The 23,017-nt window shown below is 54.4% G+C and overlaps 36 non-coding genes across 36 annotated transcripts; all 36 read right to left on the bottom strand.

The window, feature by feature from the left end:
• Positions 1 to 323: 323 nt before the first annotated feature.
• Positions 324 to 395, bottom strand: Trnae-cuc. The gene has a single exon. It is a non-coding gene; the product is annotated as a tRNA-Glu (tRNA).
• Positions 396 to 840: 445 nt separating this feature from the next.
• Positions 841 to 922, bottom strand: Trnal-uag. The gene has a single exon. It is a non-coding gene; the product is annotated as a tRNA-Leu (tRNA).
• Positions 923 to 1,669: 747 nt separating this feature from the next.
• Positions 1,670 to 1,741, bottom strand: Trnah-gug. The gene has a single exon. It is a non-coding gene; the product is annotated as a tRNA-His (tRNA).
• A 386-nt stretch (positions 1,742 to 2,127) lies between these two features.
• Trnae-cuc lies at positions 2,128 to 2,199 on the bottom strand. Its single transcript has one exon. It is a non-coding gene; the product is annotated as a tRNA-Glu (tRNA).
• Positions 2,200 to 2,644: 445 nt separating this feature from the next.
• Trnal-uag lies at positions 2,645 to 2,726 on the bottom strand. Its single transcript has one exon. It is a non-coding gene; the product is annotated as a tRNA-Leu (tRNA).
• A 747-nt stretch (positions 2,727 to 3,473) lies between these two features.
• Trnah-gug lies at positions 3,474 to 3,545 on the bottom strand. Its single transcript has one exon. It is a non-coding gene; the product is annotated as a tRNA-His (tRNA).
• Positions 3,546 to 3,931: 386 nt separating this feature from the next.
• Trnae-cuc lies at positions 3,932 to 4,003 on the bottom strand. The gene has a single exon. It is a non-coding gene; the product is annotated as a tRNA-Glu (tRNA).
• A 445-nt stretch (positions 4,004 to 4,448) lies between these two features.
• Positions 4,449 to 4,530, bottom strand: Trnal-uag. The gene has a single exon. It is a non-coding gene; the product is annotated as a tRNA-Leu (tRNA).
• A 747-nt stretch (positions 4,531 to 5,277) lies between these two features.
• Trnah-gug lies at positions 5,278 to 5,349 on the bottom strand. Its single transcript has one exon. It is a non-coding gene; the product is annotated as a tRNA-His (tRNA).
• Positions 5,350 to 5,735: 386 nt separating this feature from the next.
• On the bottom strand, positions 5,736 to 5,807 carry Trnae-cuc. The gene has a single exon. It is a non-coding gene; the product is annotated as a tRNA-Glu (tRNA).
• A 445-nt stretch (positions 5,808 to 6,252) lies between these two features.
• Trnal-uag lies at positions 6,253 to 6,334 on the bottom strand. Its single transcript has one exon. It is a non-coding gene; the product is annotated as a tRNA-Leu (tRNA).
• Positions 6,335 to 7,081: 747 nt separating this feature from the next.
• Trnah-gug lies at positions 7,082 to 7,153 on the bottom strand. Its single transcript has one exon. It is a non-coding gene; the product is annotated as a tRNA-His (tRNA).
• Positions 7,154 to 7,539: 386 nt separating this feature from the next.
• On the bottom strand, positions 7,540 to 7,611 carry Trnae-cuc. The gene has a single exon. It is a non-coding gene; the product is annotated as a tRNA-Glu (tRNA).
• A 445-nt stretch (positions 7,612 to 8,056) lies between these two features.
• Positions 8,057 to 8,138, bottom strand: Trnal-uag. Its single transcript has one exon. It is a non-coding gene; the product is annotated as a tRNA-Leu (tRNA).
• Positions 8,139 to 8,885: 747 nt separating this feature from the next.
• On the bottom strand, positions 8,886 to 8,957 carry Trnah-gug. Its single transcript has one exon. It is a non-coding gene; the product is annotated as a tRNA-His (tRNA).
• Positions 8,958 to 9,343: 386 nt separating this feature from the next.
• Trnae-cuc lies at positions 9,344 to 9,415 on the bottom strand. The gene has a single exon. It is a non-coding gene; the product is annotated as a tRNA-Glu (tRNA).
• Positions 9,416 to 9,860: 445 nt separating this feature from the next.
• Positions 9,861 to 9,942, bottom strand: Trnal-uag. Its single transcript has one exon. It is a non-coding gene; the product is annotated as a tRNA-Leu (tRNA).
• A 747-nt stretch (positions 9,943 to 10,689) lies between these two features.
• Positions 10,690 to 10,761, bottom strand: Trnah-gug. Its single transcript has one exon. It is a non-coding gene; the product is annotated as a tRNA-His (tRNA).
• A 386-nt stretch (positions 10,762 to 11,147) lies between these two features.
• Positions 11,148 to 11,219, bottom strand: Trnae-cuc. Its single transcript has one exon. It is a non-coding gene; the product is annotated as a tRNA-Glu (tRNA).
• A 445-nt stretch (positions 11,220 to 11,664) lies between these two features.
• Positions 11,665 to 11,746, bottom strand: Trnal-uag. The gene has a single exon. It is a non-coding gene; the product is annotated as a tRNA-Leu (tRNA).
• A 747-nt stretch (positions 11,747 to 12,493) lies between these two features.
• Positions 12,494 to 12,565, bottom strand: Trnah-gug. The gene has a single exon. It is a non-coding gene; the product is annotated as a tRNA-His (tRNA).
• Positions 12,566 to 12,951: 386 nt separating this feature from the next.
• Trnae-cuc lies at positions 12,952 to 13,023 on the bottom strand. The gene has a single exon. It is a non-coding gene; the product is annotated as a tRNA-Glu (tRNA).
• A 445-nt stretch (positions 13,024 to 13,468) lies between these two features.
• Trnal-uag lies at positions 13,469 to 13,550 on the bottom strand. The gene has a single exon. It is a non-coding gene; the product is annotated as a tRNA-Leu (tRNA).
• A 747-nt stretch (positions 13,551 to 14,297) lies between these two features.
• Trnah-gug lies at positions 14,298 to 14,369 on the bottom strand. The gene has a single exon. It is a non-coding gene; the product is annotated as a tRNA-His (tRNA).
• Positions 14,370 to 14,755: 386 nt separating this feature from the next.
• Positions 14,756 to 14,827, bottom strand: Trnae-cuc. Its single transcript has one exon. It is a non-coding gene; the product is annotated as a tRNA-Glu (tRNA).
• A 445-nt stretch (positions 14,828 to 15,272) lies between these two features.
• Positions 15,273 to 15,354, bottom strand: Trnal-uag. Its single transcript has one exon. It is a non-coding gene; the product is annotated as a tRNA-Leu (tRNA).
• Positions 15,355 to 16,101: 747 nt separating this feature from the next.
• On the bottom strand, positions 16,102 to 16,173 carry Trnah-gug. The gene has a single exon. It is a non-coding gene; the product is annotated as a tRNA-His (tRNA).
• A 386-nt stretch (positions 16,174 to 16,559) lies between these two features.
• On the bottom strand, positions 16,560 to 16,631 carry Trnae-cuc. The gene has a single exon. It is a non-coding gene; the product is annotated as a tRNA-Glu (tRNA).
• Positions 16,632 to 17,076: 445 nt separating this feature from the next.
• On the bottom strand, positions 17,077 to 17,158 carry Trnal-uag. The gene has a single exon. It is a non-coding gene; the product is annotated as a tRNA-Leu (tRNA).
• Positions 17,159 to 17,905: 747 nt separating this feature from the next.
• Trnah-gug lies at positions 17,906 to 17,977 on the bottom strand. Its single transcript has one exon. It is a non-coding gene; the product is annotated as a tRNA-His (tRNA).
• A 387-nt stretch (positions 17,978 to 18,364) lies between these two features.
• Trnae-cuc lies at positions 18,365 to 18,436 on the bottom strand. The gene has a single exon. It is a non-coding gene; the product is annotated as a tRNA-Glu (tRNA).
• Positions 18,437 to 18,882: 446 nt separating this feature from the next.
• Positions 18,883 to 18,964, bottom strand: Trnal-uag. Its single transcript has one exon. It is a non-coding gene; the product is annotated as a tRNA-Leu (tRNA).
• Positions 18,965 to 20,176: 1,212 nt separating this feature from the next.
• Positions 20,177 to 20,250, bottom strand: Trnae-cuc. The gene has a single exon. It is a non-coding gene; the product is annotated as a tRNA-Glu (tRNA).
• Positions 20,251 to 21,538: 1,288 nt separating this feature from the next.
• Trnah-gug lies at positions 21,539 to 21,610 on the bottom strand. Its single transcript has one exon. It is a non-coding gene; the product is annotated as a tRNA-His (tRNA).
• Positions 21,611 to 21,996: 386 nt separating this feature from the next.
• Positions 21,997 to 22,069, bottom strand: Trnae-cuc. Its single transcript has one exon. It is a non-coding gene; the product is annotated as a tRNA-Glu (tRNA).
• Positions 22,070 to 22,513: 444 nt separating this feature from the next.
• Positions 22,514 to 22,595, bottom strand: Trnal-uag. The gene has a single exon. It is a non-coding gene; the product is annotated as a tRNA-Leu (tRNA).
• Positions 22,596 to 23,017: the final 422 nt, after the last annotated feature.

The raw sequence follows: 23,017 nt of genomic DNA, 5'->3' as shown, positions 1-23,017 counted from the left end.
CCTAGGCCAAGGTGTACGCCACAGCAGTGTCAGACACGGTCTCCATCACATGTATACGAGCAAATGAACGTGCCTGCGCTGTCAGGACTCTAACTACAGTGGTTAGCTGCATTCACCTCCGTGGCAATGTCTTGCAGTCTTCCAAGCCTCTTGACTACAGGTACCGGTATGTGGCTCGATAACAAGTGGATAGACGCCGCATCTCTCTCGCCGTCAGGTGTTGCCGCGAGTCATACTTAACGTAGCTTTCTGCACGCGTCAGCGTAGCGTCAGTCGAGCAAAGTCGAGACAAGTCGCATAGGAGGAGCAACAAAAACGCGCAATTCCGGTACCGGGAATCGAACCCGGGCCTCCTGGGTGAGAGCCAGGTATCCTAGCCACTGGACCACACCGGACAACGACGGCAGTGCTCCTTCCAGCGAACGCAGCAGCCGCCCACGGTTAACTGACGACAACTGTAAAAAATCCACTCTCTCGCGTTATAGAACGGCGTGCTCCGGACGCATTTCGTGGAGACGAACGCCAGCAATGATGAGAGCAAAAGGTGCCTACAAATCCTGTCGTTGCACCACGCACTGTTCTACGACAATTCACCAAGCAGACGCTCACGCCTTGTTGTGCTGTTTCCTTTGCGGGCAATGAGTGCATCTGCCTTCGACACAGGAAACATTACACGTTCGGCAGCTGTGGGATTGGAACCCACGCCTCCGAAGAGAATGGTGCCTGAAACCAGCGCCTTAGACCGCTCGGCCACGCTACCTACACAACACGCGCGTCACAAGAGCTGCGTCCTACCCCACGAGGACACACCGCAACGGCACAAAAATGAGACGTAAAAAGTGGCAACGGTGGGATTCGAACCCACGCCTCCGGAGAGACTGGTGCCTAAAACCAGCGCCTTAGACCGCTCGGCCACGTTACCGTTGGATCAGCAGCGGCAAAACGTTTCGTTTGTACTACAAAGATCACTTCGAAATGGAAGTATCTTGGCAATCGCCGTGCCATGTATTTCCACTGCTCTCCCACTGGAAGCGTCTCTTTAGGCCATCCACAGCAAGAAAAAGCCGTGCCCGCCGTACGGTAGCGACGCCACTTGTCTGTAGCTGTCGCAGTTAAGGAGACAGCGTCAAGAGACGTTTTCGTGCCGTGACCAGGTTTCGAACCTGCGCTTTCCTTAACCACTAAAGTATCGTAGCTGTAACTGTCAGGCGGAGCTAGAATGCTCCATGTATCAAACATATGTGAGCTCAAGGAGGTTACACTTGAAGGAAAAGCGGCAGGTTAACGCGATCACATCAAAACCCCCGGCAGCTACGGGATTCGAAACCGCGCCTACAGAGAGACTGGTGCCTTAAACCAGCGCCTTAAAGCGCTCGGCCACGCTACATGCGCTGCTTGGTGCGCCAGTGTTCCTAGCATTTGTAGAAACAGTGCACGCCACAGCTTCCTGTTCTGCTGGGACTGGCTGCTCATCCATCGCACTTCAAACGACTGCCCTTTTCGACTACAGAGAGCAGCGGACGTCTGCGCTCTGGGAGGCGACATTACGTGTTGGGGATGAAGTGGTAGTGCTAACTGCGGCCTGCGGAACACGAGTGAAAAAATCAAGAGAGTACTGTCATTTCGAGTACTCGCCATTGCAACGGCAGCAAGGCAAAACTTTCAAAATTGCCGTGACCAGGATTCGAACCTGGGTTATTGCGGCCACAACGCAATGTCCTAACCACTAGACGATCACGGCCATGGCCACGGAGGCGCCCGCGGAGGCAGCTGGCTGCAATGCAAGTGGCGATACCCAGCAAAGCCTAGGCCAAGGTGTACGCCACAGCAGTGTCAGACACGGTCTCCATCACATGTATACGAGCAAATGAACGTGCCTGCGCTGTCAGGACTCTAACTACAGTGGTTAGCTGCATTCACCTCCGTGGCAATGTCTTGCAGTCTTCCAAGCCTCTTGACTACAGGTACCGGCATGTGGCTCGATAACAAGTGGATAGACGCCGCATCTCTCTCGCCGTCAGGTGTTGCCGCGAGTCATACTTAACGTAGCTTTCTGCACGCGTCAGCGTAGCGTCAGTCGAGCAAAGTCGAGACAAGTCGCATAGGAGGAGCAACAAAAACGCGCAATTCCGGTACCGGGAATCGAACCCGGGCCTCCTGTGTGAGAGCCAGGTATCCTAGCCACTAGACCACACCGGACAACGACGGCAGTGCTCTTTCCAGCGAACGCAGCAGCCGCCCACGGTTAACTGACGACAACTGTAAAAAATCCACTCTCTCGCGTTATAGAACGGCGTGCTCCGGACGCATTTCGTGGAGACGAACGCCAGCAATGATGAGAGCAAAAGGTGCCTACAAATCCTGTCGTTGCACCACGCACTGTTCTACGACAATTCACCAAGCAGACGCTCACGCCTTGTTGTGCTGTTTCCTTTGCGGGCAATGAGTGCATCTGCCTTCGACACAGGAAACATTACACGTTCGGCAGCTGTGGGATTGGAACCCACGCCTCCGAAGAGAATGGTGCCTGAAACCAGCGCCTTAGACCGCTCGGCCACGCTACCTACACAACACGCGCGTCACAAGAGCTGCGTCCTACCCCACGAGGACACACCGCAACGGCACAAAAATGAGACGTAAAAAGTGGCAACGGTGGGATTCGAACCCACGCCTCCGGAGAGACTGGTGCCTAAAACCAGCGCCTTAGACCGCTCGGCCACGTTACCGTTGGATCAGCAGCGGCAAAACGTTTCGTTTGTACTACAAAGATCACTTCGAAATGGAAGTATCTTGGCAATCGCCGTGCCATGTATTTCCACTGCTCTCCCACTGGAAGCGTCTCTTTAGGCCATCCACAGCAAGAAAAAGCCGTGCCCGCCGTACGGTAGCGACGCCACTTGTCTGTAGCTGTCGCAGTTAAGGAGACAGCGTCAAGAGACGTTTTCGTGCCGTGACCAGGTTTCGAACCTGCGCTTTCCTTAACCACTAAAGTATCGTAGCTGTAACTGTCAGGCGGAGCTAGAATGCTCCATGTATCAAACATATGTGAGCTCAAGGAGGTTACACTTGAAGGAAAAGCGGCAGGTTAACGCGATCACATCAAAACCCCCGGCAGCTACGGGATTCGAAACCGCGCCTACAGAGAGACTGGTGCCTTAAACCAGCGCCTTAAAGCGCTCGGCCACGCTACATGCGCTGCTTGGTGCGCCAGTGTTCCTAGCATTTGTAGAAACAGTGCACGCCACAGCTTCCTGTTCTGCTGGGACTGGCTGCTCATCCATCGCACTTCAAACGACTGCCCTTTTCGACTACAGAGAGCAGCGGACGTCTGCGCTCTGGGAGGCGACATTACGTGTTGGGGATGAAGTGGTAGTGCTAACTGCGGCCTGCGGAACACGAGTGAAAAAATCAAGAGAGTACTGTCATTTCGAGTACTCGCCATTGCAACGGCAGCAAGGCAAAACTTTCAAAATTGCCGTGACCAGGATTCGAACCTGGGTTATTGCGGCCACAACGCAATGTCCTAACCACTAGACGATCACGGCCATGGCCACGGAGGCGCCCGCGGAGGCAGCTGGCTGCAATGCAAGTGGCGATACCCAGCAAAGCCTAGGCCAAGGTGTACGCCACAGCAGTGTCAGACACGGTCTCCATCACATGTATACGAGCAAATGAACGTGTCTGCGCTGTCAGGACTCTAACTACAGTGGTTAGCTGCATTCACCTCCGTGGCAATGTCTTGCAGTCCTCCAAGCCTCTTGACTACAGGTACCGGTATGTGGCTCGATAACAAGTGGATAGACGCCGCATCTCTCTCGCCGTCAGGTGTTGCCGCGAGTCATACTTAACGTAGCTTTCTGCACGCGTCAGCGTAGCGTCAGTCGAGCAAAGTCGAGACAAGTCGCATAGGAGGAGCAACAAAAACGCGCAATTCCGGTACCGGGAATCGAACCCGGGCCTCCTGGGTGAGAGCCAGGTATCCTAGCCACTAGACCACACCGGACAACGACGGCAGTGCTCTTTCCAGCGAACGCAGCAGCCGCCCACGGTTAACTGACGACAACTGTAAAAAATCCACTCTCTCGCGTTATAGAACGGCGTGCTCCGGACGCATTTCGTGGAGACGAACGCCAGCAATGATGAGAGCAAAAGGTGCCTACAAATCCTGTCGTTGCACCACGCACTGTTCTACGACAATTCACCAAGCAGACGCTCACGCCTTGTTGTGCTGTTTCCTTTGCGGGCAATGAGTGCATCTGCCTTCGACACAGGAAACATTACACGTTCGGCAGCTGTGGGATTGGAACCCACGCCTCCGAAGAGAATGGTGCCTGAAACCAGCGCCTTAGACCGCTCGGCCACGCTACCTACACAACACGCGCGTCACAAGAGCTGCGTCCTACCCCACGAGGACACACCGCAACGGCACAAAAATGAGACGTAAAAAGTGGCAACGGTGGGATTCGAACCCACGCCTCCGGAGAGACTGGTGCCTAAAACCAGCGCCTTAGACCGCTCGGCCACGTTACCGTTGGATCAGCAGCGGCAAAACGTTTCGTTTGTACTACAAAGATCACTTCGAAATGGAAGTATCTTGGCAATCGCCGTGCCATGTATTTCCACTGCTCTCCCACTGGAAGCGTCTCTTTAGGCCATCCACAGCAAGAAAAAGCCGTGCCCGCCGTACGGTAGCGACGCCACTTGTCTGTAGCTGTCGCAGTTAAGGAGACAGCGTCAAGAGACGTTTTCGTGCCGTGACCAGGTTTCGAACCTGCGCTTTCCTTAACCACTAAAGTATCGTAGCTGTAACTGTCAGGCGGAGCTAGAATGCTCCATGTATCAAACATATGTGAGCTCAAGGAGGTTACACTTGAAGGAAAAGCGGCAGGTTAACGCGATCACATCAAAACCCCCGGCAGCTACGGGATTCGAAACCGCGCCTACAGAGAGACTGGTGCCTTAAACCAGCGCCTTAAAGCGCTCGGCCACGCTACATGCGCTGCTTGGTGCGCCAGTGTTCCTAGCATTTGTAGAAACAGTGCACGCCACAGCTTCCTGTTCTGCTGGGACTGGCTGCTCATCCATCGCACTTCAAACGACTGCCCTTTTCGACTACAGAGAGCAGCGGACGTCTGCGCTCTGGGAGGCGACATTACGTGTTGGGGATGAAGTGGTAGTGCTAACTGCGGCCTGCGGAACACGAGTGAAAAAATCAAGAGAGTACTGTCATTTCGAGTACTCGCCATTGCAACGGCAGCAAGGCAAAACTTTCAAAATTGCCGTGACCAGGATTCGAACCTGGGTTATTGCGGCCACAACGCAATGTCCTAACCACTAGACGATCACGGCCATGGCCACGGAGGCGCCCGCGGAGGCAGCTGGCTGCAATGCAAGTGGCGATACCCAGCAAAGCCTAGGCCAAGGTGTACGCCACAGCAGTGTCAGACACGGTCTCCATCACATGTATACGAGCAAATGAACGTGTCTGCGCTGTCAGGACTCTAACTACAGTGGTTAGCTGCATTCACCTCCGTGGCAATGTCTTGCAGTCCTCCAAGCCTCTTGACTACAGGTACCGGTATGTGGCTCGATAACAAGTGGATAGACGCCGCATCTCTCTCGCCGTCAGGTGTTGCCGCGAGTCATACTTAACGTAGCTTTCTGCACGCGTCAGCGTAGCGTCAGTCGAGCAAAGTCGAGACAAGTCGCATAGGAGGAGCAACAAAAACGCGCAATTCCGGTACCGGGAATCGAACCCGGGCCTCCTGGGTGAGAGCCAGGTATCCTAGCCACTAGACCACACCGGACAACGACGGCAGTGCTCTTTCCAGCGAACGCAGCAGCCGCCCACGGTTAACTGACGACAACTGTAAAAAATCCACTCTCTCGCGTTATAGAACGGCGTGCTCCGGACGCATTTCGTGGAGACGAACGCCAGCAATGATGAGAGCAAAAGGTGCCTACAAATCCTGTCGTTGCACCACGCACTGTTCTACGACAATTCACCAAGCAGACGCTCACGCCTTGTTGTGCTGTTTCCTTTGCGGGCAATGAGTGCATCTGCCTTCGACACAGGAAACATTACACGTTCGGCAGCTGTGGGATTGGAACCCACGCCTCCGAAGAGAATGGTGCCTGAAACCAGCGCCTTAGACCGCTCGGCCACGCTACCTACACAACACGCGCGTCACAAGAGCTGCGTCCTACCCCACGAGGACACACCGCAACGGCACAAAAATGAGACGTAAAAAGTGGCAACGGTGGGATTCGAACCCACGCCTCCGGAGAGACTGGTGCCTAAAACCAGCGCCTTAGACCGCTCGGCCACGTTACCGTTGGATCAGCAGCGGCAAAACGTTTCGTTTGTACTACAAAGATCACTTCGAAATGGAAGTATCTTGGCAATCGCCGTGCCATGTATTTCCACTGCTCTCCCACTGGAAGCGTCTCTTTAGGCCATCCACAGCAAGAAAAAGCCGTGCCCGCCGTACGGTAGCGACGCCACTTGTCTGTAGCTGTCGCAGTTAAGGAGACAGCGTCAAGAGACGTTTTCGTGCCGTGACCAGGTTTCGAACCTGCGCTTTCCTTAACCACTAAAGTATCGTAGCTGTAACTGTCAGGCGGAGCTAGAATGCTCCATGTATCAAACATATGTGAGCTCAAGGAGGTTACACTTGAAGGAAAAGCGGCAGGTTAACGCGATCACATCAAAACCCCCGGCAGCTACGGGATTCGAAACCGCGCCTACAGAGAGACTGGTGCCTTAAACCAGCGCCTTAAAGCGCTCGGCCACGCTACATGCGCTGCTTGGTGCGCCAGTGTTCCTAGCATTTGTAGAAACAGTGCACGCCACAGCTTCCTGTTCTGCTGGGACTGGCTGCTCATCCATCGCACTTCAAACGACTGCCCTTTTCGACTACAGAGAGCAGCGGACGTCTGCGCTCTGGGAGGCGACATTACGTGTTGGGGATGAAGTGGTAGTGCTAACTGCGGCCTGCGGAACACGAGTGAAAAAATCAAGAGAGTACTGTCATTTCGAGTACTCGCCATTGCAACGGCAGCAAGGCAAAACTTTCAAAATTGCCGTGACCAGGATTCGAACCTGGGTTATTGCGGCCACAACGCAATGTCCTAACCACTAGACGATCACGGCCATGGCCACGGAGGCGCCCGCGAAGGCAGCTGGCTGCAATGCAAGTGGCGATACCCAGCAAAGCCTAGGCCAAGGTGTACGCCACAGCAGTGTCAGACACGGTCTCCATCACATGTATACGAGCAAATGAACGTGCCTGCGCTGTCAGGACTCTAACTACAGTGGTTAGCTGCATTCACCTCCGTGGCAATGTCTTGCAGTCCTCCAAGCCTCTTGACTACAGGTACCGGTATGTGGCTCGATAACAAGTGGATAGACGCCGCATCTCTCTCGCCGTCAGGTGTTGCCGCGAGTCATACTTAACGTAGCTTTCTGCACGCGTCAGCGTAGCGTCAGTCGAGCAAAGTCGAGACAAGTCGCATAGGAGGAGCAACAAAAACGCGCAATTCCGGTACCGGGAATCGAACCCGGGCCTCCTGGGTGAGAGCCAGGTATCCTAGCCACTAGACCACACCGGACAACGACGGCAGTGCTCTTTCCAGCGAACGCAGCAGCCGCCCACGGTTAACTGACGACAACTGTAAAAAATCCACTCTCTCGCGTTATAGAACGGCGTGCTCCGGACGCATTTCGTGGAGACGAACGCCAGCAATGATGAGAGCAAAAGGTGCCTACAAATCCTGTCGTTGCACCACGCACTGTTCTACGACAATTCACCAAGCAGACGCTCACGCCTTGTTGTGCTGTTTCCTTTGCGGGCAATGAGTGCATCTGCCTTCGACACAGGAAACATTACACGTTCGGCAGCTGTGGGATTGGAACCCACGCCTCCGAAGAGAATGGTGCCTGAAACCAGCGCCTTAGACCGCTCGGCCACGCTACCTACACAACACGCGCGTCACAAGAGCTGCGTCCTACCCCACGAGGACACACCGCAACGGCACAAAAATGAGACGTAAAAAGTGGCAACGGTGGGATTCGAACCCACGCCTCCGGAGAGACTGGTGCCTAAAACCAGCGCCTTAGACCGCTCGGCCACGTTACCGTTGGATCAGCAGCGGCAAAACGTTTCGTTTGTACTACAAAGATCACTTCGAAATGGAAGTATCTTGGCAATCGCCGTGCCATGTATTTCCACTGCTCTCCCACTGGAAGCGTCTCTTTAGGCCATCCACAGCAAGAAAAAGCCGTGCCCGCCGTACGGTAGCGACGCCACTTGTCTGTAGCTGTCGCAGTTAAGGAGACAGCGTCAAGAGACGTTTTCGTGCCGTGACCAGGTTTCGAACCTGCGCTTTCCTTAACCACTAAAGTATCGTAGCTGTAACTGTCAGGCGGAGCTAGAATGCTCCATGTATCAAACATATGTGAGCTCAAGGAGGTTACACTTGAAGGAAAAGCGGCAGGTTAACGCGATCACATCAAAACCCCCGGCAGCTACGGGATTCGAAACCGCGCCTACAGAGAGACTGGTGCCTTAAACCAGCGCCTTAAAGCGCTCGGCCACGCTACATGCGCTGCTTGGTGCGCCAGTGTTCCTAGCATTTGTAGAAACAGTGCACGCCACAGCTTCCTGTTCTGCTGGGACTGGCTGCTCATCCATCGCACTTCAAACGACTGCCCTTTTCGACTACAGAGAGCAGCGGACGTCTGCGCTCTGGGAGGCGACATTACGTGTTGGGGATGAAGTGGTAGTGCTAACTGCGGCCTGCGGAACACGAGTGAAAAAATCAAGAGAGTACTGTCATTTCGAGTACTCGCCATTGCAACGGCAGCAAGGCAAAACTTTCAAAATTGCCGTGACCAGGATTCGAACGTGGGTTATTGCGGCCACAACGCAATGTCCTAACCACTAGACGATCACGGCCATGGCCACGGAGGCGCCCGCGAAGGCAGCTGGCTGCAATGCAAGTGGCGATACCCAGCAAAGCCTAGGCCAAGGTGTACGCCACAGCAGTGTCAGACACGGTCTCCATCACATGTATACGAGCAAATGAACGTGCCTGCGCTGTCAGGACTCTAACTACAGTGGTTAGCTGCATTCACCTCCGTGGCAATGTCTTGCAGTCCTCCAAGCCTCTTGACTACAGGTACCGGTATGTGGCTCGATAACAAGTGGATAGACGCCGCATCTCTCTCGCCGTCAGGTGTTGCCGCGAGTCATACTTAACGTAGCTTTCTGCACGCGTCAGCGTAGCGTCAGTCGAGCAAAGTCGAGACAAGTCGCATAGGAGGAGCAACAAAAACGCGCAATTCCGGTACCGGGAATCGAACCCGGGCCTCCTGGGTGAGAGCCAGGTATCCTAGCCACTAGACCACACCGGACAACGACGGCAGTGCTCTTTCCAGCGAACGCAGCAGCCGCCCACGGTTAACTGACGACAACTGTAAAAAATCCACTCTCTCGCGTTATAGAACGGCGTGCTCCGGACGCATTTCGTGGAGACGAACGCCAGCAATGATGAGAGCAAAAGGTGCCTACAAATCCTGTCGTTGCACCACGCACTGTTCTACGACAATTCACCAAGCAGACGCTCACGCCTTGTTGTGCTGTTTCCTTTGCGGGCAATGAGTGCATCTGCCTTCGACACAGGAAACATTACACGTTCGGCAGCTGTGGGATTGGAACCCACGCCTCCGAAGAGAATGGTGCCTGAAACCAGCGCCTTAGACCGCTCGGCCACGCTACCTACACAACACGCGCGTCACAAGAGCTGCGTCCTACCCCACGAGGACACACCGCAACGGCACAAAAATGAGACGTAAAAAGTGGCAACGGTGGGATTCGAACCCACGCCTCCGGAGAGACTGGTGCCTAAAACCAGCGCCTTAGACCGCTCGGCCACGTTACCGTTGGATCAGCAGCGGCAAAACGTTTCGTTTGTACTACAAAGATCACTTCGAAATGGAAGTATCTTGGCAATCGCCGTGCCATGTATTTCCACTGCTCTCCCACTGGAAGCGTCTCTTTAGGCCATCCACAGCAAGAAAAAGCCGTGCCCGCCGTACGGTAGCGACGCCACTTGTCTGTAGCTGTCGCAGTTAAGGAGACAGCGTCAAGAGACGTTTTCGTGCCGTGACCAGGTTTCGAACCTGCGCTTTCCTTAACCACTAAAGTATCGTAGCTGTAACTGTCAGGCGGAGCTAGAATGCTCCATGTATCAAACATATGTGAGCTCAAGGAGGTTACACTTGAAGGAAAAGCGGCAGGTTAACGCGATCACATCAAAACCCCCGGCAGCTACGGGATTCGAAACCGCGCCTACAGAGAGACTGGTGCCTTAAACCAGCGCCTTAAAGCGCTCGGCCACGCTACATGCGCTGCTTGGTGCGCCAGTGTTCCTAGCATTTGTAGAAACAGTGCACGCCACAGCTTCCTGTTCTGCTGGGACTGGCTGCTCATCCATCGCACTTCAAACGACTGCCCTTTTCGACTACAGAGAGCAGCGGACGTCTGCGCTCTGGGAGGCGACATTACGTGTTGGGGATGAAGTGGTAGTGCTAACTGCGGCCTGCGGAACACGAGTGAAAAAATCAAGAGAGTACTGTCATTTCGAGTACTCGCCATTGCAACGGCAGCAAGGCAAAACTTTCAAAATTGCCGTGACCAGGATTCGAACGTGGGTTATTGCGGCCACAACGCAATGTCCTAACCACTAGACGATCACGGCCATGGCCACGGAGGCGCCCGCGAAGGCAGCTGGCTGCAATGCAAGTGGCGATACCCAGCAAAGCCTAGGCCAAGGTGTACGCCACAGCAGTGTCAGACACGGTCTCCATCACATGTATACGAGCAAATGAACGTGCCTGCGCTGTCAGGACTCTAACTACAGTGGTTAGCTGCATTCACCTCCGTGGCAATGTCTTGCAGTCCTCCAAGCCTCTTGACTACAGGTACCGGTATGTGGCTCGATAACAAGTGGATAGACGCCGCATCTCTCTCGCCGTCAGGTGTTGCCGCGAGTCATACTTAACGTAGCTTTCTGCACGCGTCAGCGTAGCGTCAGTCGAGCAAAGTCGAGACAAGTCGCATAGGAGGAGCAACAAAAACGCGCAATTCCGGTACCGGGAATCGAACCCGGGCCTCCTGGGTGAGAGCCAGGTATCCTAGCCACTAGACCACACCGGACAACGACGGCAGTGCTCTTTCCAGCGAACGCAGCAGCCGCCCACGGTTAACTGACGACAACTGTAAAAAATCCACTCTCTCGCGTTATAGAACGGCGTGCTCCGGACGCATTTCGTGGAGACGAACGCCAGCAATGATGAGAGCAAAAGGTGCCTACAAATCCTGTCGTTGCACCACGCACTGTTCTACGACAATTCACCAAGCAGACGCTCACGCCTTGTTGTGCTGTTTCCTTTGCGGGCAATGAGTGCATCTGCCTTCGACACAGGAAACATTACACGTTCGGCAGCTGTGGGATTGGAACCCACGCCTCCGAAGAGAATGGTGCCTGAAACCAGCGCCTTAGACCGCTCGGCCACGCTACCTACACAACACGCGCGTCACAAGAGCTGCGTCCTACCCCACGAGGACACACCGCAACGGCACAAAAATGAGACGTAAAAAGTGGCAACGGTGGGATTCGAACCCACGCCTCCGGAGAGACTGGTGCCTAAAACCAGCGCCTTAGACCGCTCGGCCACGTTACCGTTGGATCAGCAGCGGCAAAACGTTTCGTTTGTACTACAAAGATCACTTCGAAATGGAAGTATCTTGGCAATCGCCGTGCCATGTATTTCCACTGCTCTCCCACTGGAAGCGTCTCTTTAGGCCATCCACAGCAAGAAAAAGCCGTGCCCGCCGTACGGTAGCGACGCCACTTGTCTGTAGCTGTCGCAGTTAAGGAGACAGCGTCAAGAGACGTTTTCGTGCCGTGACCAGGTTTCGAACCTGCGCTTTCCTTAACCACTAAAGTATCGTAGCTGTAACTGTCAGGCGGAGCTAGAATGCTCCATGTATCAAACATATGTGAGCTCAAGGAGGTTACACTTGAAGGAAAAGCGGCAGGTTAACGCGATCACATCAAAACCCCCGGCAGCTACGGGATTCGAAACCGCGCCTACAGAGAGACTGGTGCCTTAAACCAGCGCCTTAAAGCGCTCGGCCACGCTACATGCGCTGCTTGGTGCGCCAGTGTTCCTAGCATTTGTAGAAACAGTGCACGCCACAGCTTCCTGTTCTGCTGGGACTGGCTGCTCATCCATCGCACTTCAAACGACTGCCCTTTTCGACTACAGAGAGCAGCGGACGTCTGCGCTCTGGGAGGCGACATTACGTGTTGGGGATGAAGTGGTAGTGCTAACTGCGGCCTGCGGAACACGAGTGAAAAAATCAAGAGAGTACTGTCATTTCGAGTACTCGCCATTGCAACGGCAGCAAGGCAAAACTTTCAAAATTGCCGTGACCAGGATTCGAACGTGGGTTATTGCGGCCACAACGCAATGTCCTAACCACTAGACGATCACGGCCATGGCCACGGAGGCGCCCGCGAAGGCAGCTGGCTGCAATGCAAGTGGCGATACCCAGCAAAGCCTAGGCCAAGGTGTACGCCACAGCAGTGTCAGACACGGTCTCCATCACATGTATACGAGCAAATGAACGTGCCTGCGCTGTCAGGACTCTAACTACAGTGGTTAGCTGCATTCACCTCCGTGGCAATGTCTTGCAGTCCTCCAAGCCTCTTGACTACAGGTACCGGTATGTGGCTCGATAACAAGTGGATAGACGCCGCATCTCTCTCGCCGTCAGGTGTTGCCGCGAGTCATACTTAACGTAGCTTTCTGCACGCGTCAGCGTAGCGTCAGTCGAGCAAAGTCGAGACAAGTCGCATAGGAGGAGCAACAAAAACGCGCAATTCCGGTACCGGGAATCGAACCCGGGCCTCCTGGGTGAGAGCCAGGTATCCTAGCCACTAGACCACACCGGACAACGACGGCAGTGCTCTTTCCAGCGAACGCAGCAGCCGCCCACGGTTAACTGACGACAACTGTAAAAAATCCACTCTCTCGCGTTATAGAACGGCGTGCTCCGGACGCATTTCGTGGAGACGAACGCCAGCAATGATGAGAGCAAAAGGTGCCTACAAATCCTGTCGTTGCACCACGCACTGTTCTACGACAATTCACCAAGCAGACGCTCACGCCTTGTTGTGCTGTTTCCTTTGCGGGCAATGAGTGCATCTGCCTTCGACACAGGAAACATTACACGTTCGGCAGCTGTGGGATTGGAACCCACGCCTCCGAAGAGAATGGTGCCTGAAACCAGCGCCTTAGACCGCTCGGCCACGCTACCTACACAACACGCGCGTCACAAGAGCTGCGTCCTACCCCACGAGGACACACCGCAACGGCACAAAAATGAGACGTAAAAAGTGGCAACGGTGGGATTCGAACCCACGCCTCCGGAGAGACTGGTGCCTAAAACCAGCGCCTTAGACCGCTCGGCCACGTTACCGTTGGATCAGCAGCGGCAAAACGTTTCGTTTGTACTACAAAGATCACTTCGAAATGGAAGTATCTTGGCAATCGCCGTGCCATGTATTTCCACTGCTCTCCCACTGGAAGCGTCTCTTTAGGCCATCCACAGCAAGAAAAAGCCGTGCCCGCCGTACGGTAGCGACGCCACTTGTCTGTAGCTGTCGCAGTTAAGGAGACAGCGTCAAGAGACGTTTTCGTGCCGTGACCAGGTTTCGAACCTGCGCTTTCCTTAACCACTAAAGTATCGTAGCTGTAACTGTCAGGCGGAGCTAGAATGCTCCATGTATCAAACATATGTGAGCTCAAGGAGGTTACACTTGAAGGAAAAGCGGCAGGTTAACGCGATCACATCAAAACCCCCGGCAGCTACGGGATTCGAAACCGCGCCTACAGAGAGACTGGTGCCTTAAACCAGCGCCTTAAAGCGCTCGGCCACGCTACATGCGCTGCTTGGTGCGCCAGTGTTCCTAGCATTTGTAGAAACAGTGCACGCCACAGCTTCCTGTTCTGCTGGGACTGGCTGCTCATCCATCGCACTTCAAACGACTGCCCTTTTCGACTACAGAGAGCAGCGGACGTCTGCGCTCTGGGAGGCGACATTACGTGTTGGGGATGAAGTGGTAGTGCTAACTGCGGCCTGCGGAACACGAGTGAAAAAATCAAGAGAGTACTGTCATTTCGAGTACTCGCCATTGCAACGGCAGCAAGGCAAAACTTTCAAAATTGCCGTGACCAGGATTCGAACGTGGGTTATTGCGGCCACAACGCAATGTCCTAACCACTAGACGATCACGGCCATGGCCACGGAGGCGCCCGCGAAGGCAGCTGGCTGCAATGCAAGTGGCGATACCCAGCAAAGCCTAGGCCAAGGTGTACGCCACAGCAGTGTCAGACACGGTCTCCATCACATGTATACGAGCAAATGAACGTGCCTGCGCTGTCAGGACTCTAACTACAGTGGTTAGCTGCATTCACCTCCGTGGCAATGTCTTGCAGTCCTCCAAGCCTCTTGACTACAGGTACCGGTATGTGGCTCGATAACAAGTGGATAGACGCCGCATCTCTCTCGCCGTCAGGTGTTGCCGCGAGTCATACTTAACGTAGCTTTCTGCACGCGTCAGCGTAGCGTCAGTCGAGCAAAGTCGAGACAAGTCGCATAGGAGGAGCAACAAAAACGCGCAATTCCGGTACCGGGAATCGAACCCGGGCCTCCTGGGTGAGAGCCAGGTATCCTAGCCACTAGACCACACCGGACAACGACGGCAGTGCTCTTTCCAGCGAACGCAGCCGCCGCCCACGGTTAACTGACGACAACTGTAAAAAATCCACTCTCTCGCGTTATAGAACGGCGTGCTCCGGACGCATTTCGTGGAGACGAACGCCAGCAATGATGAGAGCAAAAGGTGCCTACAAATCCTGTCGTTGCACCACGCACTGTTCTACGACAATTCACCAAGCAGACGCTCACGCCTTGTTGTGCTGTTTCCTTTGCGGGCAATGAGTGCATCTGCCTTCGACACAGGAAACATTACACGTTCGGCAGCTGTGGGATTGGAACCCACGCCTCCGAAGAGAATGGTGCCTGAAACCAGCGCCTTAGACCGCTCGGCCACGCTACCTACACAACACGCGCGTCACAAGAGCTGCGTCCTACCCCACGAGGACACACCGCAACGGCACAAAAATGAGACGTAAAAAGTGGCAACGGTGGGATTCGAACCCACGCCTCCGGAGAGACTGGTGCCTAAAACCAGCGCCTTAGACCGCTCGGCCACGTTACCGTTGGATCAGCAGCGGCAAAACGTTTCGTTTGTACTACAAAGATCACTTCGAAATGGAAGTATCTTGGCAATCGCCGTGCCATGTATTTCCACTGCTCTCCCACTGGAAGCGTCTCTTTAGGCCATCCACAGCAAGAAAAAGCCGTGCCCGCCGTACGGTAGCGACGCCACTTGTCTGTAGCTGTCGCAGTTAAGGAGACAGCGTCAAGAGACGTTTTCGTGCCGTGACCAGGTTTCGAACCTGCGCTTTCCTTAACCACTAAAGTATCGTAGCTGTAACTGTCAGGCGGAGCTAGAATGCTCCATGTATCAAACATATGTGAGCTCAAGGAGGTTACACTTGAAGGAAAAGCGGCAGGTTAACGCGATCACATCAAAACCCCCGGCAGCTACGGGATTCGAAACCGCGCCTACAGAGAGACTGGTGCCTTAAACCAGCGCCTTAAAGCGCTCGGCCACGCTACATGCGCTGCTTGGTGCGCCAGTGTTCCTAGCATTTGTAGAAACAGTGCACGCCACAGCTTCCTGTTCTGCTGGGACTGGCTGCTCATCCATCGCACTTCAAACGACTGCCCTTTTCGACTACAGAGAGCAGCGGACGTCTGCGCTCTGGGAGGCGACATTACGTGTTGGGGATGAAGTGGTAGTGCTAACTGCGGCCTGCGGAACACGAGTGAAAAAATCAAGAGAGTACTGTCATTTCGAGTACTCGCCATTGCAACGGCAGCAAGGCAAAACTTTCAAAATTGCCGTGACCAGGATTCGAACGTGGGTTATTGCGGCCACAACGCAATGTCCTAACCACTAGACGATCACGGCCATGGCCACGGAGGCGCCCGCGAAGGCAGCTGGCTGCAATGCAAGTGGCGATACCCAGCAAAGCCTAGGCCAAGGTGTACGCCACAGCAGTGTCAGACACGGTCTCCATCACATGTATACGAGCAAATGAACGTGCCTGCGCTGTCAGGACTCTAACTACAGTGGTTAGCTGCATTCACCTCCGTGGCAATGTCTTGCAGTCCTCCAAGCCTCTTGACTACAGGTACCGGTATGTGGCTCGATAACAAGTGGATAGACGCCGCATCTCTCTCGCCGTCAGGTGTTGCCGCGAGTCATACTTAACGTAGCTTTCTGCACGCGTCAGCGTAGCGTCAGTCAAGCAAAGTCGAGACAAGTCGCATAGGAGGAGCAACAAAAACGCGCAATTCCGGTACCGGGAATCGAACCCGGGCCTCCTGGGTGAGAGCCAGGTATCCTAGCCACTAGACCACACCGGACAACGACGGCAGTGCTCTTTCCAGCGAACGCAGCAGCCGCCCACGGTTAACTGACGACAACTGTAAAAAATCCACTCTCTCGCGTTATAGAACGGCGTGCTCCGGACGCATTTCGTGGAGACGAACGCCAGCAATGATGAGAGCAAAAGGTGCCTACAAATCCTGTCGTTGCACCACGCACTGTTCTACGACAATTCACCAAGCAGACGCTCACGCCTTGTTGTGCTGTTTCCTTTGCGGGCAATGAGTGCATCTGCCTTCGACACAGGAAACATTACACGTTCGGCAGCTGTGGGATTGGAACCCACGCCTCCGAAGAGAATGGTGCCTGAAACCAGCGCCTTAGACCGCTCGGCCACGCTACCTACACAACACGCGCGTCACAAGAGCTGCGTCCTACCCCACGAGGACACACCGCAACGGCACAAAAATGAGACGTAAAAAGTGGCAACGGTGGGATTCGAACCCACGCCTCCGGAGAGACTGGTGCCTAAAACCAGCGCCTTAGACCGCTCGGCCACGTTACCGTTGGATCAGCAGCGGCAAAACGTTTCGTTTGTACTACAAAGATCACTTCGAAATGGAAGTATCTTGGCAATCGCCGTGCCATGTATTTCCACTGCTCTCCCACTGGAAGCGTCTCTTTAGGCCATCCACAGCAAGAAAAAGCCGTGCCCGCCGTACGGTAGCGACGCCACTTGTCTGTAGCTGTCGCAGTTAAGGAGACAGCGTCAAGAGACGTTTTCGTGCCGTGACCAGGTTTCGAACCTGCGCTTTCCTTAACCACTAAAGTATCGTAGCTGTAACTGTCAGGCGGAGCTAGAATGCTCCATGTATCAAACATATGTGAGCTCAAGGAGGTTACACTTGAAGGAAAAGCGGCAGGTTAACGCGATCACATCAAAACCCCGGCAGCTACGGGATTCGAAACCGCGCCTACAGAGAGACTGGTGCCTTAAACCAGCGCCTTAAAGCGCTCGGCCACGCTACATGCGCTGCTTGGTGCGCCAGTGTTCCTAGCATTTGTAGAAACAGTGCACGCCACAGCTTCCTGTTCTGCTGGGACTGGCTGCTCATCCATCGCACTTCAAACGACTGCCCTTTTCGACTACAGAGAGCAGCGGACGTCTGCGCTCTGGGAGGCGACATTACGTGTTGGGGATGAAGTGGTAGTGCTAACTGCGGCCTGCGGAACACGAGTGAAAAAATCAAGAGAGTACTGTCATTTCGAGTACTCGCCATTGCAACGGCAGCAAGGGCAAAACTTTCAAAATTGCCGTGACCAGGATTCGAACGTGGGTTATTGCGGCCACAACGCAATGTCCTAACCACTAGACGATCACGGCCATGGCCACGGAGGCGCCCCGCGAAGGCAGCTGGCTGCAATGCAAGTGGCGATACCCAGCAAAGCCTAGGCCAAGGTGTACGCCACAGCAGTGTCAGACACGGTCTCCATCACATGTATACGAGCAAATGAACGTGCCTGCGCTGTCAGGACTCTAACTACAGTGGTTAGCTGCATTCACCTCCGTGGCAATGTCTTGCAGTCCTCCAAGCCTCTTGACTACAGGTACCGGTATGTGGCTCGATAACAAGTGGATAGACGCCGCATCTCTCTCGCCGTCAGGTGTTGCCGCGAGTCATACTTAACGTAGCTTTCTGCACGCGTCAGCGTAGCGTCAGTCGAGCAAAGTCGAGACAAGTCGCATAGGAGGAGCAACAAAAACGCGCAATTCCGGTACCGGGAATCGAACCCGGGCCTCCTGGGTGAGAGCCAGGTATCCTAGCCACTAGACCACACCGGACAACGACGGCAGTGCTCTTTCCAGCGAACGCAGCAGCCGCCCACGGTTAACTGACGACAACTGTAAAAAATCCACTCTCTCGCGTTATAGAACGGCGTGCTCCGGACGCATTTCGTGGAGACGAACGCCAGCAATGATGAGAGCAAAAGGTGCCTACAAATCCTGTCGTTGCACCACGCACTGTTCTACGACAATTCACCAAGCAGACGCTCACGCCTTGTTGTGCTGTTTCCTTTGCGGGCAATGAGTGCATCTGCCTTCGACACAGGAAACATTACACGTTCGGCAGCTGTGGGATTGGAACCCACGCCTCCGAAGAGAATGGTGCCTGAAACCAGCGCCTTAGACCGCTCGGCCACGCTACCTACACAACACGCGCGTCACAAGAGCTGCGTCCTACACCCACGAGGACACACCGCAACGGCACAAAAATGAGACGTAAAAAGTGGCAACGGTGGGATTCGAACCCACGCCTCCGGAGAGACTGGTGCCTAAAACCAGCGCCTTAGACCGCTCGGCCACGTTACCGTTGGATCAGCAGCGGCAAAACGTTTCGTTTGTACTACAAAGATCACTTCGAAATGGAAGTATCTTGGCAATCGCCGTGCCATGTATTTCCACTGCTCTCCCACTGGAAGCGTCTCTTTAGGCCATCCACAGCAAGAAAAAGCCGTGCCCGCCGTACGGTAGCGACGCCACTTGTCTGTAGCTGTCGCAGTTAAGGAGACAGCGTCAAGAGACGTTTTCGTGCCGTGACCAGGTTTCGAACCTGCGCTTTCCTTAACCACTAAAGTATCGTAGCTGTAACTGTCAGGCGGAGCTAGAATGCTCCATGTATCAAACATATGTGAGCTCAAGGAGGTTACACTTGAAGGAAAAGCGGCAGGTTAACGCGATCACATCAAAACCCCCGGCAGCTACGGGATTCGAAACCGCGCCTACAGAGAGACTGGTGCCTTAAACCAGCGCCTTAAAGCGCTCGGCCACGCTACATGCGCTGCTTGGTGCGCCAGTGTTCCTAGCATTTGTAGAAACAGTGCACGCCACAGCTTCCTGTTCTGCTGGGACTGGCTGCTCATCCATCGCACTTCAAACGACTGCCCTTTTCGACTACAGAGAGCAGCGGACGTCTGCGCTCTGGGAGGCGACATTACGTGTTGGGGATGAAGTGGTAGTGCTAACTGCGGCCTGCGGAACACGAGTGAAAAAATCAAGAGAGTACTGTCATTTCGAGTACTCGCCATTGCAACGGCAGCAAGGCAAAACTTTCAAAATTGCCGGTGACCAGGATTCGAACGTGGGTTATTGCGGCCACAACGCAATGTCCTAGACCACTAGACGATCACGGCCATGGCCACGGAGGCGCCCGCGAAGGCAGCTGGCTGCAATGCAAGTGGCGATACCCAGCAAAGCCTAGGCCAAGGTGTACGCCACAGCAGTGTCAGACACGGTCTCCATCACATGTATACGAGCAAATGAACGTGCCTGCGCTGTCAGGACTCTAACTACAGTGGTTAGCTGCATTCACCTCCGTGGCAAATGTCTTGCAGGTCCTCCAAGCCTCTTGACTACAGGTACCGGTATGTGGCTCGATAACCAAGTGGATAGACGCCGGCATCTCTCTCGCCGTCAGGTGTTTGCCGCGAGTCATACTTAACGTAGCTTTCTGCACGCGTCAGCGTAGCGTCAGTCGAGCAAAGTCGAGACAAGTCGCATAGGAGGAGCAACAAAAACGCGCAATTCCGGTACCGGGAATCGAACCCGGGCCATCCTGGGTGAGAGCCAAGGTATCCTAGCCACTAGACCACACCGGACATACGACGGCAGTGCTCTTTCCAGCGAACGCAGCAGCCGCCCACGGTTAACTGACGACAACTGTAAAAAATCCACTCTCTCGCGTTATAGAACGGCGTGCTCCGGACGCATTTCGTGGAGACGAACGCCAGCAATGATGAGAGCAAAAGGTGCCTACAAATCCTGTCGTTGCACCACGCACTGTTCTACGACAATTCACCAAGCAGACGCTCACGCCTTGTTGTGCTGTTTCCTTTGCGGGCAATGAGTGCATCTGCCTTCGACACAGGAAAACATTACACGTTCGGCAGCTGTGGGATTGGAACCCACGCCTCCGAAGAGAATGGTGCCTGAAACCAGCGCCTTAGACCGCTCGGCCACGCTACCTACACAACACGCGCGTCACAAGAGCTGCGTCCTACCCCACGAGGACACACACGCAACGGCACAAAAATGAGACGTAAAAAGTGGCAACGGTGGGATTCGAACCCACGCCTCCGGAGAGACTGGTGCTAAAACCAGCGCCTTAGACCGCTCTGCGCCACGTTACCGTTGGGATCAGCAGCGGCAAAACGTTTCGTTTGTACTACAAAGATCACTTCGAAATGGAAGTATCTTGGCAATCGCCGTGCCATGTATTTCCACTGCTCTCGCCACTGGAAGCGTCTCTTTAGGCCATCCACAGCAAGAAAAAGCCGTGCCCGCCGTACGGTAGCGACGCCACTTGTCTGTAGCTGTCGCAGTTAAGGAGACAGCGTCAAGAGACGTTTTCGTGCCGTGACCCAGGTTTCGAACCTGCGCTTTCCTTAACCACTAAAGTATCGTAGCTGTAACTGTCAGGGCGGAGCTAGAATGCTCCATGTATCAAACATATGTGAGCTCAAGGAGGTTACAACTTGAAGGAAAAGCGGCAGTTAACGCGATCACATCAAAACCCCCGGGCAGCTACGGGATTCGAAACCGCGCCTACAGAGAGACTGGTGCCTTAAACCAGCGCCTTAAAGCGCTCGGCCACGCCTACATGCGCTGCTTGGTGCGCCAGTGTTCCTAGCATTTGTAGAAAACAGTGCACGCCACAGCTTCCTGTTCTGCTGGGACTGGCTGCTCATCCATCGCACTTCAAACGACCTTGCCCTTTTTCGACTACAGAGAGCAGCGGACGTCTGCGCTCTGGGAGGCGACATTACGTGTTGGGGATGAAGTGGTAGTGCTAACTGCGGCCTGCGGAACACGAGTGAAAAAATCAAGAGAGTACTGTCATTTCGAGTACTCGCCATTGCAACGGCAGCAAGGCAAAACTTTCAAAATTGCCGTGACCAGGATTCGAACCTGGGTTATTGCGGCCACAACGCAATGTCCTAACCACTAGACGATCACGGCCATGGCCACGGAGGCGCCCGCGAAGGCAGCTGGCTGCAATGCAAGTGGCGATACCCAGCAAAGCCTAGGCCAAGGTGTACGCCACAGCAGTGTCAGACACGGTCTCCATCACATGTATACGAGCAAATGAACGTGCCTGCGCTGTCAGGACTCTAACTACAGTGGTTAGCTGCATTCACCTCCGTGGCAATGTCTTGCAGTCCTCCAAGCCTCTTGACTACAGGTACCGGTATGTGGCTCGATAACAAGTGGATAGACGCCGCATCTCTCTCGCCGTCAGGTGTTGCCGCGAGTCATACTTAACGTAGCTTTCTGCACGCGTCAGCGTAGCGTCAGTCGAGCAAAGTCGAGACAAGTCGCATAGGAGGAGCAACAAAAACGCGCAATTCCGGTACCGGGAATCGAACCCGGGCCTCCTGGGTGAGAGCCAGGTATCCTAGCCCACTAGACCACACCGGACAACGACGGCAGTGCTCTTTCCAGCGAACGCAGCAGTCCGCCCACGGTTAACTGACGACAACTGTAAAAAATCCACTCTCTCGCGTATAGAACGGCGTGCTCCGGACGCATTTCGTGGAGACGAACGCCAGCAATGATGAGAGCAAAAGGTGCCTACAAATCCTGTCGTTGCACCACGCACTGTTCTACGACAATTCACCAAGCAGACGCTCACGCCTTGTTGTGCTGTTTCCTTTGCGGGCAATGAGTGCATCTGCCTTCGACACAGGAAACATTACACGTTCGGCAGCTGTGGGATTGGAACCCACGCCTCCGAAGAGAATGGTGCCTGAAACCAGCGCCTTAGACCGCTCGGCCACGCTACCTACACACACGCGCGTCACAAGAGCTGCGTCCTACCCCACGAGGACACACCGCAACGGCACAAAAATGAGACGTAAAAAGTGGCAACGGTGGGATTCGAACCCACGCCTCCGGAGAGACTGGTGCCTAAAACCAGCGCCTTAGACCGCTCGGCCACGTTACCGTTGGATCAGCAGCGGCAAAACGTTTCCGTTTGTACTACAAAGATCACTTCGAAATGGAAGTATCTTGGCAATCGCCGTGCCATGTATTTCCACTGCTCTCCACTGGAAGCGTCTCTTTAGGCCATCCACAGCAAGAAAAAGCCGTGCCCGCCCGTACGGTAGCGACGCCACTTGTCTGTAGCTGTCGCAGTTAAGGAGACAGCGTCAAGAGACGTTTTCGTGCCGTGACCAGGTTTCGAACCTGCGCTTTCCTTAACCACTAAAGTATCGTAGCTGTAACTGTCAGGCGGAGCTAGAATGCTCCATGTATCAAACATATGTGAGCTCAAGGAGGTTACACTTGAAGGAAAAGCGGCAGGTTACGCGATCACATCAAAACCCCCGGCAGCTACGGGATTCGAACCGCGCCTACAGAGAGACT

This window comes from Schistocerca piceifrons, unplaced genomic scaffold (assembly GCF_021461385.2).
Source record: "Schistocerca piceifrons isolate TAMUIC-IGC-003096 unplaced genomic scaffold, iqSchPice1.1 HiC_scaffold_622, whole genome shotgun sequence".
In the NCBI taxonomy this organism is placed as follows: Eukaryota; Metazoa; Arthropoda; class Insecta; order Orthoptera; family Acrididae; genus Schistocerca; species Schistocerca piceifrons.
Note: the sequence above shows the minus strand (reverse complement) of the source record. Positions and strands in the feature narration are given on the sequence as shown.